Below are 22718 nucleotides of genomic sequence, written 5' to 3'. Positions count from 1 at the left end.
ATCTGTCAAAAAAGTATAAGTTAAAAAATTAAAGACTAAATTAACCATAGTAAACATGACAGCTTCAGATTAAGATGTCTTGGTATTTTTAAATATGTCGGTGAGGATCCAGATAATGGAGATTAATTAACAATCAGTGGGAAGGAATACGTGGTACAGATAGAGTGATCAGTCTTTAACCAAAAAATGCAGATTACTATAAATTATATGGGTGAAAGTTTGATGATCCAAATTTATTAAAACAGACCAAAATCGTATTTGGTATGAAATGCTTATGTAGTGAATATAATCCAAATAAAATAAAAATCAAACAAAGGATATCAATTTAACTTTCCGACAAAATAAGTTGCTAATAATCGTTTACCAAGTTTTTCACAAAAAAATCTTCATGATTCATTACATAATAGACCTTCAGAAAAAATGGTGAAATTTTAATAGAAATGATACAGTTAAACCAATTGAGTATATATTGACATATGATGGTAACAAATAAATATAATAATTTCACTATTAATCTTTCAAAGTACATTTCTTATATAATTAGATTTGGTATAATTCACCTCACACATTTTCAATATCAGAAAAGGGTTAGTTAATACTTTAATTATTAAATCACCTTTTGAACTACACTTGCTTGTAATTATTGTCATCCTAGAAAACTGGTGACAAACGAATAATTCCATTTGATGAAGCTTGTAACAGAATAGATATTCATATAGAGATAAAAACATGTGGAATAGAGTCATGAAGCATATAGAAAACTTCAGTCAACTGGCAAAGAAAGAATATATGCAGCTGATGATTCATTTAGTGAAAAATTAGCAGCAACAACAGATAGATGAATTATCTTTGCTAAAGGAATTTTGGAATAGGATTATGTGATATTGGTTGGTAATTATAATTTTTTCATAATATTCAATACAATGTTATTTTAAATTTGTTAATGGAAATTTTATAAAATTCTTATCAAAATAAATGAAAAATTTGAAAATTACTTATATTTCTTCCTGAGTGGAAAAACTAAACCTAATGCAATACAATTGAACAAAGTAATGAACAATTAAATAGTACTGTTGATTTTTAAAAAAATGTTCAAATGTGTGTGAAATCTTATGGGACTTAACTTCGTTGGTCATCAGTCCCTAACCTTACACACTACTTTACCTAAATCATCCTAAGGACAAACACACATACCCATGCCCAAGAGAGGACTCAAACCTCCACCGGGACCAGCCGCACAGTCCATGACTAAAGCGCCTTATACCGCTCAGCTAATGCTGCGTGGCTGATAATTTTTAATTCATGCAAAAGACAATGACCGAGATAAGAAATTTTTGCAAATTTAATTATAATATTAGGTATTCCATCTGTCACAGGATTATTGATTACTATATAAAAAGAAAAAAACTTGGTTTTGGGCTAACAAAACATGAAATTTCTTTTGTATGTCATCTTTCTGACTGGAGGTTTGAATGACATCAGACATTTACTTATCTAATAAAATGAAACATCTACAGCCATCCTTATAATGTTATTTATTGTATAACTACCAGTTATGGTGCTTCAGTACACCATATTCAAGCCAAACTGACGCTGAGGGAACTAACTCTAAACATAAACACAATTCCATTACTGGCCAACATCTGTGAACTGATTTTTGCAGACTGTCTCTAACAACAATTTTGTGTCTCCTACCATCAATTACCAACAGGATTATGTTGTTGGTAACTGATGGTTGGAACACATTATAGTGAGAGGTAGTCTGTGAAAACTAGGTCATAGAAGTTGGCCACCAATCACATCGTGACTATGATTGGAGTTAACCCTATCAGCATCAGTTAAGGCCTGAAGATGGTGTACTGAAGCACTGAAACTGGTAGCCATATAGTAATTAACATGGTAAGGATGACTGTAGGTGTTCCATTTTGTTCCAAACATGAAGGTCGGTTATTATCATTATTGTAGTTTACATTACCTGCTGGCTGTACAGTAGTTGGTATAGTGGCAAAAACAACAATAGATTAAGAAACATACTGATGTAGTATTCAAAGAACGAAACAGACATAACTTAGCAATGGACAAGAACATTTGAGCTGATACTGGTTTAAACACAAAAACAAAAAAATTCAAGAAAAATTATAAAAAATGGTAAACATTCAAATTAGGACAGAGAATATCTTTCAAAGAATTTAAAGATTAAACATTTTAGGCATTTGAATGTGGTTAAGTTGGTTCAGATATTTCTGATAATGTTGGTACTCATTGTTAACATAAAAAAATAATTCAAAAATGGTTTTTCATTCACTTGGTGGAAATAGACCACAAGAATTAATAAATTACTCGGAAAAGGTCGTTTTGTAAATAATGTTCAAAGAATACAAAATTTTTGTGAAGTTATTTGTGGTCAATTGTGTTTATATATGCTAAAATTATTATCAGATAACTGTGGATGTGGTCCTATAACTACTTTGTCTGTCACTAACTTATATGACATTTTAAATTTAATAAATAGATAGTTTTGAAAATAAAATAGCAATAACATTTTGACAATTAGAATAAATCTTAGAAGCAAAACAACAAATGTTGTGGAAATAAGAGTCAGCCTCAAAAATTTAAGAAAAATTGAATCAAGAATTAGTTGACATATATTAGAAATAGAATCAGAAATTGATACACAATTTAATGAATATAGTAATAGACTCAAAAGTTAATACTACAATTGACACATTAATTTCAAGAATAGAATAAAAATAACAGACATGAATTAGAAAAAATTAAATAGATCGAAAAATAGTAAGTTTATTTATACACTTTCAGGAAGAAGTAGGTTAAAACATTTCAAGCAACTAAGACTTATGTTTCTTTTAAAACCAGAAGATTAGTAGAAGTGAGTGACATATTTAGCAGTTATGATGCTTTTACCAAACTATATGCACAAAATGAAATAAATAATTTTGTCACAAAAGTCAAATATATCATCATAACACATATTCATAACTACATTACTATACAACATATAGAAAAAATTAAAAAGTATTGTGACAAATTTTGTTAAAACAAGACAACTTACGGTATTAGTTTGATTACCATAAAAAGGTAAATAACATCAATTCAAATCTTAATTATGCTTTAGATGAATTTAATGGACTAAAAACAAGGTGTGTGATAACCAATAATTGAATTTTCATTTATAACTGAAAATGACCAAAAACCATCTAATTTAAATTGCTATTTACCTTGTAGTTGATATTGACAAAACTATAGTTCAAGGTTAATCATTTAGTGATTATAACATTTCATTAAGTGATTTTTATAATCTTTGTTAATGAATTAATGAAAATACTGCATAAATAAAATTTTCTATTTCTAACATTCAGTGGTACAATTTAAAATGCTGCAGTAAATATGAAAGTAATTTTATTTGATGAAATATTATCTTATATAAATGAATAATCTAAATATCATTTAAGAGAACATATTTGGTGTTTGAAATGTAAAAAATTTTCTAACAGGTATCATCCAAGCAGAACAACAACTAAAAATTGAAGATGAACAACTGAAGCAGTTTATTCAATTTGTAAAATTAAGAAGAGTTAATCTATTAAATAAATTATCTCTTTGCTAATAAATATGAAAAATATCATTTAAGAGAATCATATTTGGTGTTTGAAATGTAAAAAATTTTCTAACAGGTATCATCCAAACAGAACAACAACTAAAAATTGAAGATGAACAACTGAAGCAGTTTATTCAATTTGTAAAATTAAAAAGAGTTAATCTATTAAATAAATTATCTCTTTGCTAATAAATATGAAAAAATACTTAATCAAGCACATAAACTGATGAGGAAAAACTTTTAAGACAAGACCTGACATTCCAGTTTGTATAGATGATTTATGAAAAGCAGATTTAGCAGAATTGAAGCCAGATAACTTAAGAGGAATTTTCCAAAATTATTATAGCAAATAAACACTTATTAAACATAATCTATGTTTTTTCAAAATGTACTTGGATATTTCAATTAAAGGCAAACCTAGTAAAAATGTTTTAGAAATTTTGGATAAAATGTAAAGTAAAAGTCATGGAATTTACAAGCAGATAATGATAAAGTTTTATAATCAAGATTTTCAAGAACTAATGAAACAATCTAACATTAACCATTATTCAAGTGTTACAGAATTAAAGGCAGCCTTGTTAAATGGTTTATTTAAACATTTAAAGAAAAATGTGGGAAAAATTTAACTGAGAAAGAAATTATAAACGAATTGATGTACTTTCTAAATAAACTGTTGAATATAATAATATAAAGCATTAAAACAATAATAATAAGCCAAAAGATGTGAGTAAAGGAAGTGCAAAAATTTTATTGCAGCCATTTATGCAACATATTTTGAGGGTAATAAGCCTAAATAAGAAAGAGTCAATAAAATAATAAAAAGTGAAATAAAAGGAACTTTTGAAAAAGGCTGTGCGGCTACTGGTCGACAGATATTTTTTAAATTAAAAGTTATATGCAGTTACATACAAAATTAAAGCTTTAGATGCATATGAAGCGAAAATAAACGAACTACAGAGAACAAAATATTCAGATGCATATATTTTGTTGTAAAAGTTATGAAAAAGAAAAATGAATTAGTTTTTTAAAATAGCCTGGTTTTGATAATTCTCTTAATAGTTGGGTATCAAAAATTAACCTTATAATAATATAAATTGTAATCTTGATAAATGAACAAAACTGAAAGCTGTCAATATCATTCTTTTGTTCCAAAAGTGTAAAGTAAAAATAATTTATATATTCCCAATCAAGATGTAGAAATTAATATAAATTCTGGTGATTATTTGTACATCCTAAACATGCCCAATTGTATACTAATCTTAAAATCATTCAAACTGAAGGTGGAGATCATCCTACATGTCATGGAAAATCTAATAAGAACTAATTGATAATTATGTTGCAAGATTATTTAATTTTGCAACTATAAAAAGAAATAATATTTTACTACGAGCAGAAAATCCTTTTATTTCTTCATCAGTTTCATTAAATGTAATTTCAACATTTACTGATAGAATTTGTATGGAAGGACATACACTTAATAATGGTACATTAAAAACTAAATAAATTCAGTACTTTATCCATTAGAAATATCTGAAGTATTTATTAAAAAGATTAAGGAAGTATTAAGGGGAAAAGGTTTAACTGCTGTTTTTACTTTTAGTTCAAGTTTAAATGATGCTATTCTTAGATGTTCTTATAAAAATGATGTTGGAGTTGAAATAGAAGATACTGCAGCAGATGATAACTTATTGTTGAAAACATGGTCATTAGGGTATCCATGGTTAAATATGATCATAATTGTGAAGCTGAATTAGAAGAAAAATGATTTAAAAATTCCAAAGCACCAGTATCTTTCTTGGAATTAAAAACTACAGAAATTGCTGAATTGAGTAACAAAAATAATTTTGAGGTAGATATTACAAATAATTATAATTCAGCAGAGTTTGATATGCCTTTTTTATTTTTGCATTTCAAACAAAAAGAAAAATTAAGCAGCTCATGAATTGTCCATTATGTGATAATGTTAAATAATTCAAAATATTGTGGAAATAGAAAGAGGAATTGATGTGCAATTTTCACAGAATGGATTTGTAGTCAGTGGCATGTATTGTTAGCAAATGAACAAATTATAATAATACTTAGAAAGTGTACTTTTGTGCAAACATACACTTTTTTAAGTGTAAGAAGTTCTGTTGACATTAACAAACTAAATGTAGAGCAAATTAAAATGTAATTAGTGTTTGTTGCAATATTATAGTGGGAGTCGTTTATGAGACGTTGAATTTATAAAAGTTTCTGCACCAACACTTGCTTGTTTAGTTTAGCCTGTGAAGTTGCTAGGTACAGTAGTATTATGTTTCCTTACAGTTTGCTTGTGTGTACCTCGAGTAGACTGCAGCTTGCTTGTCAGTTAGTGTATGATAGTCCAAGCAGTAGGTTTTGAGTGGATAAAGGGATTCCATTGCAGAAAAAGCCGACATGCTTATGGTGTATTGAGTGTAGGAAGAAAGCAGTTCGGCCTGGCAGCGTGTATACAACAATTTGTCCCAACAGATGCCAACCATCTCGGCAGTTATTTATCAATGTCTTCAACCAGTTACATGAAACTGTTAGTGTAAAACTTAAACATGGTGCCATAAGAAAAAAAGTGACAATAGAAGAAGGGGTAATTAATGTTCTTGCTGCTGTTGCGATTGATTCGCTCGTTAGGTCCCGCGCAATAGCACAAGGAAGTGGCATGAGTTAGACAAGTGTCCTATGCTATCTCCATTGACAAAGGTTCCATCCCTATTACATCTCTCACAGTCAAGAGCGGCATGAAAGCGCTAATGATAATTACGTTAACTTCTGTATGTGGACATTAAGATGGGATACTCCAGATGTATCATGTATCTTGTTAAGCGATGAAGCTACATTTAACAAATATGGCCAGTTAACACTAGAACCGTGGCTAGGTCACTCGTGACCAAGTTCTTAATTCTTTCGTTTTCTCGTTTTTAACTCTTTTGCATTACTGCCTAGACTACTGAATTTCTGTGACTTATCATAAAATAAGGTAATTAGTGCTTATGTTTAATTTTACATTTTATGGGGAAACCTCAAAGGAGAAATATGAAGATTCACTTAGAACCGCAGATGGGTCAGTGTAGCATAGCGTAGCTTCATGCCTATTGTTAGATTGTGTTTGGCCAACGATCGCAAAGCTCCCTTTTATCTCAGTGTCTGATGACGTTGCAGTTTTTGTACTATGGCCACACGTCTACCAGCAAAAAGGGACATTATAAATACGTTAAATAAGATGGTGCATCATGAAGCTGTGCGGGGTAGCCGCGCGGTCTAGGGCGCCTTGCCATGTTCCGCGTGGCTCCCCCCGTCGAAGATTCGAGTCCTCCCTCGGGCAGGGGTGTGTGTGTTGACCTTAGTTTAAGTTAGATTAAGTAGTGAGTAAGCTTAGGGACAGAACTACCTGCGGTTCTAGATTTCTCAGGATGTGCAGGTGAATATTGATGAGGAAGGTATGCAAATTTATGCGTTTGTTTATATGATAATTATTGTTTACATGTATGCTATGTAGAAGCGGATTTCTATTGTAAAACTTATGTTTATACTTCGTTGTTTTCTTACATTTTTACAAGTCCTACATTACATTTACGAAGGTGTGTTTTTTGCATAATGTTCCACAATATATTGAGTACCAATAAGTGTTGTAACGCTAATTACTAGAAGTACAGGAACAGCTGCCAAAAAGGGTAGGTCAACTTGTGACCGTGGGCGTCATAGACAACGAAATGACCAATGTTGTAGATTGTTTCAGTTTCCTTCAGCTAGAGATATTGTAGCAACAGATGGAACGACTTCGAAAGTGGGAGTTATAGGCAGACAATGAACAACAGAATGTTTCCAAAGACCATCTCTGGACGCAGAACGAAACGTGAATGAGACCTGGTACAGTGATTTCCATCTGATGATAATGGACAAAATTTTGAATCACATTGTAAAACGTACTCAGACCGAAACACATCGGGTATTGGGTTCAGATGATTGGACTATGAACAGCGAAGAACTGTAAGCTTTTGTAGCCACATTGTACGTTCTAGGCGCTATGGGAGCGAAGAGCTTAGGACTAACTAATTGTGATGAATGAAGTGAAGAAATAACTTTGTGACGTCAACAATGACTTGTGGCGGATTCAGAGAGATAATACTTTATCTCAGATTTGACATTAGATCCACAAGATCAGAACAACTGGAAGAAGACAAATTTGCTTTGGTATCAGAAATCTGGCACGAATTCACTGTGAAGGCACAATGTAGCTACATATCAGATACATGTATAACAATCGACGAAGAGCTTTTTTCTTTAAAGTGCCATTGCAGATTCACACAATCCATGGCCTCAAAACCGAACAAATACGGGCAAAGGTATTGGATGGAAGTAGATAAAGACTCCAGATATAGTGTGAATGCTTACCATTATCTAGGAAAGGATGACACTAGGCCAAGAGATGAGCGTCTTGTTGTGAAACAGTTTATCAACCTTACCTCAATAAAGAAAGAAATATTACATGTCAAATTTTTTTCACCTCCTTCTGTCTCTCTGAAAACTTGAAAGCAAATGCTATAGGTCTAGTGGACATCGTAAATAGATCTCGCAGGGGAATTCCAGTCTGCGCCAAGAAGGCGAAAGAAGTGTTATACAGCACAGTATTGTTGAAGTGGAATGATACGATGCTGACAACTTTGCAGGGAAAGGGCAACAGGAATGTCCTGTTTCTCAGCACTATACATCCTTATCTTAAAATTGAAGATGGTTTGAAAAAGAATCCAGATACAGTTATGTTTTGTAACGGCTCTAAATGTGGAGTCGATGTGGTCGAACAAACGGCTTGCAAATACTCTGTTCAAGCACCATAGAGACGTTGGCCTGTTCACACATTTTACAACTTGCTGGATTTGGCTGGGATAAATGCCTAGGTATTGTACATTGCTGTAAACGAGAAAAAGTTTAAGCACAGAGACATCATACTGTAGCTGATGGAAGAGCTTGCTGAGAAGTACGCAGCAACCAGGAACACTAGTACCTCTGTCACACCCGAAGACAGTTCTGCACGTTGCCTTGTAAAGTCTAACTATGAAGGAAACAAATCATTTGTAATGAGTCATAAGAGCAAGAAAACTGATTGCAACAAATGTATATCAAAATACTGTTATTTGTGCTCATTATGTGATGGTAGCCAGTGAAAGTACCCCACAAATGTGTGTAAGTTTTTTAAAACAGTAAATGATAATTTGTGAAATTCTGCTTTATATTTGTTGATTTCATGATAAAATTTCCAGTACTTCAAAGAATTGATTCATTAGTAGTAACAATCACCTACTGACACAAGATAATAAAAGGGAAAGATATGTGGGTCATTAGTGACCCAGCAGCGGTTTCAGGCACGTCCAAATATCTGCGGTTCTAGTGTTAAACCGCCGAAACAAACACTATTTGTCTGTCAATAATCCCTGTTGGCTTCGTCAGTTGGAACGGCAGAGTGCATGATGTGTAAACGGGTGTGTGGGATACTGAGCCAACGGGTCACAGGCCGCGCGGAGTGGCCGCGCGATTTGAGGCGCCGTGTCACGGATTGCGCGACCCCTCCCACCGAAGGTTCAAGTCCTCCCTCGCCCATGGGTGTGTGTGTGTGTGTGTGTGTGTGTTGTCCTTAGCGTAAGTTAGTTTAAGTAGTGTGTAAGTATAGTTACCGATGACTTCAGCAGTTTTTTTAACATTTTTTTAACATTTATCAACCGGTCACAGGCCCGTTTCCCATAAACGGAACACTGAATGAGCCCAAGTATTGCAGCCTCCTAAAAGGCTGCAGACTAGGAAAACCTGTGGGACCAAAATGATGGCTATCCAGACAACTTGCATGAAGTACTGAAGCCAGCCTTAGCGATTTGTAGGATGCAGAGTACCTGTAACTTGGTTGCCCCTTTCAACGGATTTGACGCCCATGGACTTTTTCTGTGGGGAAGCTGAGAGACGCTGTGTACAGTATATACATACATACATACATACATATATATATATATATATATATATATATATATATATATATATTATAGCCGATAATATGCAACGATGTATTACTGTAACCTGCTGAGGCATCTCTGAAATGCTAATAGCACTTGTGCTGCAGTCGTTTCATACCAGACTGGGAGCATATACTGTCACTGCCGGTGGTCATTTTGAGCACAACCTATGATGGTCAGTTGTCTCGTTACTGGTCAGAATCCATATTACTAGTGCATGCACTTTTGTTGCTCTGTAGTGTGTACTACCACATGCACTCAACAAGTGTCAGTTTGCAAACTTTTCAAAATACGATGTCCGGTAAACGACTCTCACTACAATACTACAACAAACACACTGACGTTCTGATTCTGCCTTCAGCTTCTTTATATCAATAAGCATCGTTCCTTTTAAAGAAGTTTAAATTGGCACAAACAATACAATTTCTAAGTGTTATAACTATCTATTGATTGTCTAACAATAAGAGTCCCTGACTGAATCAATTCTGTGGAAGCCGTACATCGCCCGCATCTCGTGGTCGTGCGGTAGCGTTCTCGCTTCCCACGCCCGGGTTCCCGGGTTCGAGTCCCGGCGGGGTCAGGGATTTTCTCTGCCTCGTGATGGCTGGGTGTTGTGTGATGTCCTTAGGTTAGTTAGGTTTAAGTAGTTCTAAGTTCTAGGGGACTGATGACCATAGACGTTAAGTCCCATAGTGCTCAGAGCCATTTGAACCAAGCCGTACGTCAACAGCACTTTCCATTTCCGCAACATTTGCGGAGAAAGTCTTGGGTGATCCACCCTGTATAACGTAAGATCTCTCTTCTTTCGTGTGTCATTGTAATTCTATTATCACCTGTGTGGTGCTCTCGTACTTATCAAACAAAGCCATGACAAAATGCGTCGCTCGTCACTGGACATTCTGTACCTTCTCTTCCTCTCTGGTGGAAGACCGATATTCAAGAAACAGCCAGGTGAGTTTTTTCTGCTAAGCTTGTTTCATGGTGAATTGCATATCCTTAAAATGTTTCAAATGAATCTCCGACTCAGCCGGCCGGAGTCGCCGTGCGGTTCTAGGCGCTACAGTCTGGAACCGGGAGACCGCTACGGTCGCAGGTTCGAATCCTGCCTCGGGCATGGATGTGCGTGATGTCCTTGGGTTAGTTAGGTTTAATTAGTTATAAGTTCTAGGCGACTGATGACCTCAGAAATTAAGTCGCATAGTGCTCAGAGCCAATCTCCGACTCTCACCTGCTTTATTAACAGTTAAACCTGGATTTTTGCAGTTGCTGCTGTTTTCACTGATTCATTACCAATAGGGTAATCGACCAGTAATGGGGCTTTCCAAGTTTTTATATGTAATAAGCTACATTTATTTATGTTGAGTTGCAATTGGCAGTTCTGCAATAATCGTCGATCGTTAGCAAGGCTAGCGTTCCAACTTTCCCATGTAACGCCACATCATAAGTGAACTTACTCATGAAGCTTCTTTCGTTATTCACCAAATCGTTTACATTTATCGTGAACAGTAATGGTACTATAAGATTCATTTGAGGTACTATTTACGCTACTCTTACACCCGACGATTTCGTCCAGTTAATAACAATGGTATGACCTCTATCTGCTAGGGGGTCCTGAATAGAGTCATAATGCTGATCCATATTCCGCAGTCCCGTATATAGAAGTATCTCATCACAATTAGTTGCAATTAGAGCTGAAGCAGCCAACAACGTGTGTCAGTGATAGAAGACTTTATTTCTACGAGACACTGGACTAGAAATCCACAGTAGTTGCGTTAGAAGCTGCGAAAAGTGTTTATAGTAATGGGATGTGCTGTGCGGAGACTCGTGGGCGTATATCTTGAAAGCGTAGGTAATTGAAGTGTTTCAAGCTAATTTATGTCAACCCTGTCACGGAGCATACCAATGGCGAATTGAACGGGACAGGTAGTGGCAATAAGGAACGAAGGGGAAAATATTGAGCAAGAACTCACTGAACTCGTCACACACATTTCAGACACGTGTGAGGAAGTGGCTAATCAGAATGCTGACTCACGAGAAGAACTCGCGCTGCAAAACTTTACTGCAGGATGCATTTGAAATTTTGCGGCAAAGTTGTGTGAAGGAAGTTGCCAAAGTTTCCGGCTGAAAAACTGTAATCACCGAGACGACGGAGAAGGACATCGCCAATGTCAGCCTCGGATATCAGAGGCGTTGGTTGAAGGCGAAGACGTGGTTAGCAACAGATCGCAAGAAACAATTCCCTCATCCAGGTGCTGCAGTCTCAAATTAATTACCACACAGGACTAGTTATTAGTCTTCCAGTTACAAGAGCACACTGGCCGGTTTGGAGTGCTAGAGATGATGTTGATGTGTTGCCAAACAATGATGTGACCCTCCGTGAGATTAGTAATGGTAGTGAAGTGGTGGCTATGTTTCAATAAGTTGCAAGGAATCAGTGCAATAAGATGAGTCAAAGGGGATATGTGGCAGATTGGCAGAAATGAACTAGCTTGTTTAGGCCTGCCCTTGATTACATAGTGAATGAATGTGACCTAGTTGTTAATGTATCATTCTGGACTATCCTACGTGTCAACAAGTTGGTGCCCCACGCGGTCAAGTAACACAAACCTTTTCTTAAAATTTTTTGGCTTTTGATGTCATGCCCCTACAGCCGACCATGATTTCATTTATGCATTTTAGTAAAAATTGTCAGTTTTGATTATTATCTACGGACTAGATTTACATTCATTTATAAAAAAAGATGTGTTTCTTATTGTGTTCTTCAGCCCGAAGACCGAATTAATGCAGCTCTCCAAACTAGTCTATTCTATCTCTACGTCTAGTCCAACCTACATCCTTTTGAATCTGCTTAGCGTGTTCATCTCTGCAATTTCGACCCCCAACGTTTCCTTGTAAGACTAAACTGATGAAGGTGTCCTATCAACCGACCCCTTCCTTCAGTCAAATTGTGCCACAAATTCCTCTTCTTCCCCGTTCCATTCAGAAGGGGAGAGCGTTATATCTTGGTACACTTCACAGACTTTCGCCACTAGATAGCCTTGTACCAGCAGTTTAACATAACTTCTTATTCCATTTTGAAATGAGAGGATTTACTTCATGTGTGCTGCAGACTTTTTCTGAAATTACAAAAATTACCCCAAAAAATTCATGTTTTTCCAAATGTGAAAACATGTTCCAAGGAACAGCTTGGTGATGTATCTAAGGGCAAATATTCGATGGAAATTTAAAACCATTGCATTCGAGAAAATGTTTTGGGTATTATAGTTAATAGTCTACCTGTTATACCCAATAATCAGTAAGTGAGAAGAAATTAATCAGTATGATCAGTAACTAGTCTCAAGTTTAAAAATATTTTCTAACAGATGCAGTGGGAAACTACCAAAGTTTCTGTTTTCAAGACAGGTAGAATCGGTAAGATGTTAGAGGAACTCAGTACATATGCAAGTATCTTATGTCCAACGGTAAAAGATCTTATGATTCAGGGCAGAAGATGGCTCACGACCGATGAAGTATGGCTCAGCTGTCGACATGTTATATAAATAGTTCCAGAAACATATATCATTTTACTCACAATAAAATTCTGTATCTGAAAGCCGAGGGTTGTAAAGAAAGTAGGTTCCGATCGGTCGCTAAATGGAAACCACAGCGAAAATCAGCAGCATTTTATTTGCAAGGGTTAGCTACACTTTCCAGATACTTCTCTACATAGTCGCCGCTCCGACTTAAACATTTGTTCGAGCGTTATACCAAATTTCCAACAGCATCGCCATAGAAGGCAGCCGCCTGTGCTTTCTGATAATTCTCTACGCTGGTCTATAGCGCGTAGCGTACGCCCAAGTGTTGTCTTCGTATCCATCGTTTCATATGAACAGAGATGATACTCAGGACGAGCCAATTAGGGCCGTGTTGTGGGTGATAGAACATTCCCCATGGAAAAGGCTGCAGGAGCGTCTTCACTGCCCCTGCAGAGTGCGGCTGAGAATTGCCATGAAGAAGGAAGGGCGTGGCAGTAGTGTTAGGTAGGCTGCATTCATTAAGGCGAAGCCTCTCAGCGGACCCTCCTTCTTGGTGGGAGACATCGTTGTTCTAGGCACCTTTACTCACAACTGAAAGGAGCTTCTTGATGCGATCGACGGTCATACTAGAGACCTACCCAACACATCTGTGCAACGCTTCGTTGGATTTTCACTGTGATGTCCGTTTCACGACCGATCGGAACTTACTTTATGGACAACCCTTGTATTAACAGCATCTTTCAAATAGCTTTAATATATTATACAGCACTTATTGGGGTTGGACAAAAATACGGAGACACCACGAGAAAGCATACTTGAGCATAAATGCAGATGTTAGCCAAGCTTGCTGATTGCACTGTTGTGTTTGACCACGAACGGCACCTGTGTAATGTCAGCTGAAAACAATACGAAGGGACCTCCATAAGCAGCGAAATTCAGGGCGAGCTGGAATTCCAAAACCACATGTCAGTGATGCAATTGCCAATAACAGGAAAAGATGGTGCCGAATCCGTTACACTTGGACTATGGAGCAATGGGAGGAAGTCATTTGGTCTGATGAGTCTCGTTTCACATTGTTTCCAATTTCTGGCGAAGTTGACGTCCAAAGAATGAAACACGATGGAGTTTCACCGATGCTATGACCAGCCAGATTGTGCATTCCATAGCCACGCTGTACGCTTTCATTACTGCTAAGGATTATGTGACCATTTTGGCTTATCATTACCATCCCACGGTACAATGTTTGATCCACAATGGTGGTGCTGCGTTTCGAGATGACATGGCCCCTGTTTACGCAGCTCTCATCCAGCACATGTTTTGTGAGCACGAAGATGAAGTTTCTCATCTCCCCTAGTCATCACAGTTACCAGATATCAATATTATCGAGCTTTTTCGGGCCACTTTTGAGAGAACGTTGCGATCGCTATCCACCTCTGTCACCATTACCTGAACCTGCCACTATTTTGCTGAAGAATGGTATAAGATTACTTTGAAAACTATGCTCTACTTACATTCATCAACTCAAAGACGACTAGAAGCTGTTTTAAATTCCAATGGTTTTTCTACACCGTGTTAGGCACGGTAATGAGTCATGTCTTTGGTGTTTAACTGGTTTTGTCCACGTCATGTTAATGCTTAGGACGCGAAATGTTTACGAACGCTGCGCAAAACTCAACCTTATGTATTATAACAATAAAAACTGTAGAAAATGGCAGAAACTGAATATTCAGGTCTCCAGTGCACATTCCTTCATGTGACTAAAATAAGTCACTAGACTGAAGACTGATCGAAAAATATCATGTGTTCCTGGATACATTACTCTTTAGGTGCAACATTCTAGCCTATCTCCCCATTAATTTGGTGAGCCACCCATCTAATCTTCAGCACTATTCTGTAGCATCAAATTTCAAAAGCATATATTATCTTCTTCTCTGAACAGGTTATGGCCCACATTTCTTTTCTGTAGAAGGCAGGGACTACAACGAGTGTCACACATTGTCAATGACAATCGGTTTTCAACCGGACTGGAGATGATGCAGTCTTTGAATACAGTCCCATCTCAGTCAATTTCTGAGTGAAGACTTCGAAGGGATCTTAGTATTATCCACCTTATGGATCAGATGTAGGGGTTGTTCATTCATTAGTTACAGTCTGAAAGCAAACTGCTGTTTTCCTCATGCAGTCTAGATTAGTAGTATTTAAAAGTTGTCTGTAGCAGTTTTTTCCGGCAATCCCATGTAAATACGCTTCTGACTAAAATTTATGTTGCGGCAGCATTTAACCTTTGCAAGCACCACGGAAAACGAACTCCTATCAGACGGAAGCGACAGATCTTGAGAAAGATTATTTAGTCCCATAAAAAATAATACAAGTGACTATGGAGCGCAAAGATATGTACTCGCAGTGTAATGTAGATCTCTTTATAGGATATCGCTCGTACGATGTGTGCTGTCTGTGTAATTTGTAACAACTCTGAGCATTACTTAAGTAGAAAAACGTTCTTTTACATGAACATTTGGTGAAAGTGTACTGGTAGCGTGTGCTGCTGCATTTACCTTCAGTCTCCTGTATGATTAACTACCTGAAAATGTTGAAAATCCCTCGATATGTAACAAAACTCGTAATGTTGCGGAATGTGCAAAATATTTGTAGGTGGTGGTACAATTAAGCAACGTATTGGATGAGAGCATGACCTGTTTCAGACCGTGATTACACATAAGCATGCGGTTGGGTGGAAAACACAGGAAATTTCGGAAAACAGTTATATGGACAACTCATTTTCCAATAAACTGCTCTAATAGAGAAACCGCTCTGTAAATACAGCAGGTGTAGGTACACTGAAGGTCATTGAACAACATCGCCAACCATAATAAGTGCAAAAGTAGGTCACTTTCAAGGATACATAAAATTATGATGACGAAGGGATAGATTGGCTTGTTACCAAATAAGAGATGGGTTTACTATCTGGGATGATCATAGATGCTTAAAAGATGCGTGGGTGTCCTGATCCACTATAGTATGACCTCACACTGTCCATCCTATATGGTCTTAATCGTATCTGTAAAATATGAATTCTCGTAATAATAAAAGTAATCTTCGCTATTGGAGTACAATGCACGTCATACCATAATATTCCTTGCCCAATAGGGGTTTAAGCTCTTTATTTATTTGTTTTATTAATTTTTTTATTTATTTATTTATTGTTCCGTGGTTCCACATTTAGGAGAAGTCTCCATGTTCATGGAACGAGTCAATACATGAAATTATAACACGATTGTAGAAACAGATAAAATGAAATATAAGAACATATTCAGACGACAAGTCGTTAGTTTAAATAAAGAAAATCAAGAATGTAACACTGGAATTTGCTTAATTTTTTATCTCTTCCAGGAGCTCCTCGACCGAATAGAAGGAGTGAGTCATGAGGAAACTCTTCAGTTTAGACTTAAAAGTGTTTGGGCTACTGCTAAGATTTTTTAGTTCTTGTGGTAGCTTATTGAAAATGGATGCAGCAGAATACTGCACTCCTTTCTGCACAAGAGTCAAGGAAGTGCATTCCACATGCAGATTTGATTTCTGCCTAGTATTAACTGAGTGAAAGCTGCTAACTCTTGGGAATAAGCTAATATTGCTAACAACAAACGACATTAAAGAAAATACATACTGTGAGGGCAATGTCAAAATTCCCAGACTACTGAATAGGGGTCGACAAGAGGTTTTCGAACTTACACCATACATAGCTCGAACAGCCCGTTTTTGAGCCAAAAATACCCTTTTTGAATCAGAAGAATTACCCCAAAAAATAATACCATATGACATAAGCGTATGAAAATATGCGAAGTATACTACTTTTCGTGTTGAAATGTCACTTATTTCAGATACTGTTCTAATGGTAAATAAAGCGGCATTTAGTTTCTGAACAAGATCCTGAACATGGGCTTTCCACAACAGCTTACTATCTATCCGTACGCCTAGGAACTTGAACTGTTCCGTCTCGCTTATAACATGCCCATTCTGTCTGATTAAAATGTCAGTTCTTGTTGAATTGTGGGTTAGAAACTGTAAAAACTGAGTCTTACTGTGATTTAGCATCAAATTATTTTCCACAAGCCACGAACTTATATCATGAACTACATTATTTGATAATGTTTCAATATTACACACAAGATCCTTCACTACCAAGGTGGTGTCATCAGCAAACAGAAATATTTTTGAATCACCTGTAATACTAGAAGGCATATAATTTACATAAATAAGAAACAGCAGTGGCCCCAGCACCGACCCTTGGGGAACGCCCCATTTAACAGTGCCCCATTGGGACTGAACTTCATTACCACTCTGAATATTGCGGAGGATTACCTTCTGCTTTCTGTTCTTAAAGTAGGAGGCGAACCAATTGTAAGCTACTCCCCTTACTCCATAATGTTCCAACTTCTGCAGTAATATTTTGTGGTCAACACAGTCAAAAGCCTTCGTTAAATCAAAGAAAACACCTAACGATCGCAACCTTTAATTAATCCGTCCAAAACCTCGCAGAGAAAAGAGACTATAGCATTTTCAGTTGTTAAGCCATTTCTAAAACCAAACTGTACATTTGACAGCAAATTATGTGAATTTAAATGCTGCAGTAACCTTGTATATACAACCCTCTCGATAACTTTAGCAAACACCGATGGCATAGAAATAGGTCTATAATTGTCAACATTATCCCTGTCTCCCTTTTTATAAAGTGGCTTCACTACCGAGTACTTTAATCGGTCAGGAAACCGACCACTCCTAAAGGAAAAGTTACAGATATGGCTAAGTACTGAGCTAACATACGTGGAACAATACTTCAGTATTCTGCTAGAAACCCCGTCATATCCATGAGAGTTCTTGGTCTTTAGTGATTCAATTATTAACTCAATCTCCCTCTTGTCAGTATCATGGAGGAGCATTTCAGGTAACAGTCTCGGAACACTTTTTTCTAAGAGCGCTATATGATTCCCTGTTGGGACTAGGTTTCTATTTAGTTCACCTGCTATATTCAGAAAGTGATTATTAAGTACTGTACATATATGCGACTTATCAGTAACACGGACATCCCCACTACGCACTGATTCTATAGTCTCGACCTGTCTCTGCAGACCAGCCACTTCCTTTACGACTGACCATATGGTTTTAATTTTATCCTGAGACTTAGCTATTCTATCTGCATACCACATACTTTTTGCCTTCCTAATAACTTTTTTAAGCACCTTACAATACTGTTTGTAATGGGCTGCTGCATTTCGATTTTGACTGTTTCTAACGTTTTGATATAATTGCCACTTTGTTCGACAAGATATTCTTATCCCTTTAGTCAGCCACCCAGGCTGCCTGTTTGTGCTAGTACCCTGTTTTGAACGTTGTAACGGAAAGCAACTTTCAAAGAGCACGAGAAAAGTCTTGAGGAAAGCATTATATTTATCGTCTACTGTATCAGCACTATAAACATCTTGCCACTCTTGTTCCTTGATAAGGTTTACAAAAGTCTGTACAGCAACTGGATCAGCTTTCCTAAAAAGTTGGTAACTATATTTAACATGTGTTGCAGCACAAAAATCTTTTAGACTTAAAATTTGTGCATCATGATCTGAAAGGCCATTCACCTTTTTGCTAACAGAATGCCCTTCTAATAATGACGAATGAACAAAAATATTGTCTATGGTTGTTCTACTGTTCCCATGCACTCTCGTGGGAAAGAATACGGTTTGCATAAGATTATATGAATTAAGGAGGTCTACCAGCATCCTTTTCCTTGCACAATCACTTATACAATTAATATTGAAATCACCACATATAACTAACTTTTTGTATTTCCTATAAAGTGAACCAAGAACCTCCTCTAGCTTTAGCAAAAATGTTGTGAAATCGGAGTCTGGGGATCTATAAATAACAACAGTTAGAAGTTTAGCTCCACTAAATTTAACCACACCTGCACAACATTCAAACACCTTTTCAGTGCAGTACTTTGAAACATCAATTGACTCAAATGGGATACCGTTTTTCACATACATGGCTACTCCCCCACACCGCAAAAAGCTCCTAGAAAAGCTGCCAGCCAACCTGTATCCTGGTAAAGGAAGCCTCTGAATTATCTCCTTATTTAAGAAGTGTTCACATATTAATGTTATTACTACTGTGGGTTATTATTATTATTATTATTATTATTATAGATCGAGGTTTAGTTACGTACACTCAAACAGGATGAATACGTATGGTAACTTCTTATTGTATCGCAACCAATACATATCGTAACTGAGCAGATAGAACGAAGAGAACAGAACTCAACGAATCAGCGAGTGGACGTAACAAGTAGCTGGGAATCCTACAATAGGAATCTGAAATAGCTTTCATAGACGGCTGTCAAGCAGAGATACAACTGTTGCGCAGTGTGCGCACTCGTAAACTAATTTGGAATAATTCGTATGTTCAAATGATACAGTGCACCGAGTCAGGATGCCATATAAATGTGACAAATTTACTGTATGTAATGGCAACATCGTAAAAATAGTTCGTTCTAAATGTTTGTTCCTTAAGCCAAAAGCATGTAACAATCTCATGAACAGCTCCACCAATGGAAACTGAAAATATCACAGTCACTGGCAAAGGATGGCAGCGTGGATGACCAGAACCAAGACAACTGTAGTAAGAATAAAAGTATCACCAGATGCTGAACTTTAACTGCAGTAAGCCTCAATTTCGTGATAAAGAGTCAGACTGGCTGCCACAATCAAAGACCCTCACGTGAGACATGTTACTCGTCTGGCTACCAAAGAGCTACACAAGATAGTGCAGCACCGATACATGCGTATGTCTGCATGCCTCTTCGGATTTGACACATAAGGTCACGTTTACGTGTTAGTGAAAAGAATTGCAAAGCAGACTCATTTCAGTTTATTTAGAATGTAAACATGTGAAAACATTGAAAACATACAGCAATGCATTTCGAGATTCATGGTCTCATCATCTTTCTGTCCATTCCTGAAATATTAAACATATGAACTCTAATATGCGAAACAGCAGTCACAAAATAAAACTACTTGGATGTAAGGCCCTCGTCTTAAAAGGTAGCCATGAATTATGATGATGAGCTCTCTTCTCACATGGAATAAAATGATTAGAACGAAAAATCTATGTTTTACAATTACGTTTGCCCACTGAATGTGAGACGAGACTTCTCGTCCTCGTCTTCATGCAGCAATTAGGTTGGCACTAGCGTACGAGGAAATTGATGTTTCATTAGGAGTAAGGGATTGAAGATATGCGTTTGTGTCAAATGTTACAATACAGTTTCAAGAGCCTGATGCTGTCACCCAATATCAAGTAATGGTACATACACTGTCCTGTTATGACACATACAATGTCACATTATGACACATATATAGTCAACTTCTGGTTATAGGATACAATTTCAGTTCTGAGTCAACTATCATTACCATTCCCACTTAGCATTATCAGCATGACAAACGTTTCTACTGCAAGGTATATTTAATACCCTAGTATGGCGACTTCATATGCTTAGAAACTCTCGTTTCTTATCTATATGGATTTGTACTACTACAGATTGATATACTATTTCATCAAAGTGACCTGTAGTCCCCACTGTGTGACATCACATGCTAACGTTATCAGGAGAAGGTGACAAACGTTTTGTACTGCAAGATAGAAGTAACACACTTATGTGAGTGTTACCATAAAATTTGGCGTAATCTGCCGAAATCGCAAACGTCTTGTACTGCAAGATGAAATTAATACACTAACATGGAGTCGCTGTTACGTATGGACGACTCTGAAAGTATAAAAAAAAACCTCATTTCTTACCTATACGGATGTGTATTGCTGCTGTTCACTACGGTATTTCATTGAAGTGCCTTACCTAGTAGTTTCCACCGTGCCACAGTAATATATGATAACCGCGCGGGATTAGCCGAGCGGTCTAAGGGGATGCAGTCATGGACTGTGCGGCTCATCCTGGCGTAGGTTCGAGTCCTCCCTCGGGCATGGGTATGTGTGTTTGTTCTTAGGATAATTTAGGTTAAGTAGTGCGTAAGCTTAGGGACCGATGACCTTAACAGCTAAGTCCCATACGATTTCACACACATTTGAACATTTTTTTAAAAACATGATAACGATTTGAATTGCAAGATGCGATATGGAGGTGCATGTGTTCAGCACACTGCTCTCCTGGTCGTTGTCCCGTTTCATGACCTCGGAACGAATACTGATCGATCGAGTAGCTCCAGAGACGACCTCACAAGGCTGAGAACGCACTGTAACTGTCCTCCCACCAATGAAAATTCCCTAACAGTACCGTAAATCGAGCTCAGGTAGCCGACATGTCAGTATTACAGAGAATTTAGATGTGAAAATATTTAATTTTATGGTTCATTTTTTTTAAAGTGCTGTACAGCAATGGAACTTGATCATAAATTACTGCTTTATCAACAGCGGCAGCAAATGAGCCACATATGTTATTTTTAATCAGATACAGCAATTAAGATATACCTGTAGTGCCACTTGTGTTTTGCGCTCGAAATCTTACTTATTTTGAGAAGTAATACAATTTATTTGGCTGGAAAGTTTGAAGTTTCGTTTGGCATCAGAGGTATGTAATTATACACATATATTATAAATGAACACCATGTGTGCTTGTGCGGGTGTATGTGTGTGTGTGTGTGTGTGTGTGTGTGTGTGTGTGTGTGTGTGTATGCGTGTGTGTGAAAATCTAATCCGTTGAGAGGTCAGACAAACGTGTGATTCCTGAAGACGGGCAGCAGCCTTTTTAGTAGTTGCAGGGGCAACAGTCTGGATGACTGACTGATCTGGCCTTGTAACATCAACCAAAACGGCCTTGCTGCGCTGGCACTGCGAACGGCTGAAAGCAATGAGAAACTACAGCCGTAATTATTCCCGAGGGCACGCAGTCTTACTGTTTGGTTAAATGATGATGGCGTCCTCTTGGGTAAAATATTCCGGAGGTAAAATAGTCACCATTCTGATCTCTGGGCGGGGACTACTCAAGAGGACGTCGTTATCAGGAGAAACAAAACTGGCGCTTTACGGATCAGAGCGTGGAATGTCAGATCCCTTAATCGGTCAGGTAGGTTAGAAAATTTAAAAAAGGAAATCGATAGGATATCGTTAGATATAGTGGAATTAGTGAAGCACGGTGGCAAGAGGACCAAGACTTCTGTTCAGAAGAATACAGGATTATAAGTACAGAATGAAATAAGGTCAATGCTAGAATAGTTTAAATAATTAATAAAAAATAGGAACGCGCATAAGCTACTACGAACAGCATAGTGAACACATTATTGTAGCCAAGATAGGCACGAAGCCCACGCCTACCACAGCAGAACAAGTTTATATGACAGCTAGCTCCGCAGATGATGAAGAAATTGAAGGAATGTATGATGCGATAAAATAAATTATTCAGATAGTTAAGGGAGACGAAAATTTAATAGTCGTAGGGGACTGGAATTCGACTGCAGGAAAAGGAAGAGAAGCAAAAGTAGGAAGTGAATATAGACTGGGGGCAAGGAATGA

Source organism: Schistocerca piceifrons, chromosome X, assembly GCF_021461385.2.
Source record: "Schistocerca piceifrons isolate TAMUIC-IGC-003096 chromosome X, iqSchPice1.1, whole genome shotgun sequence".
NCBI lineage: Eukaryota > Metazoa > Arthropoda > Insecta > Orthoptera > Acrididae > Schistocerca > Schistocerca piceifrons.
The sequence above is the reverse complement of the archived record's forward strand: the minus strand, read 5'-3'. Positions refer to the sequence as shown.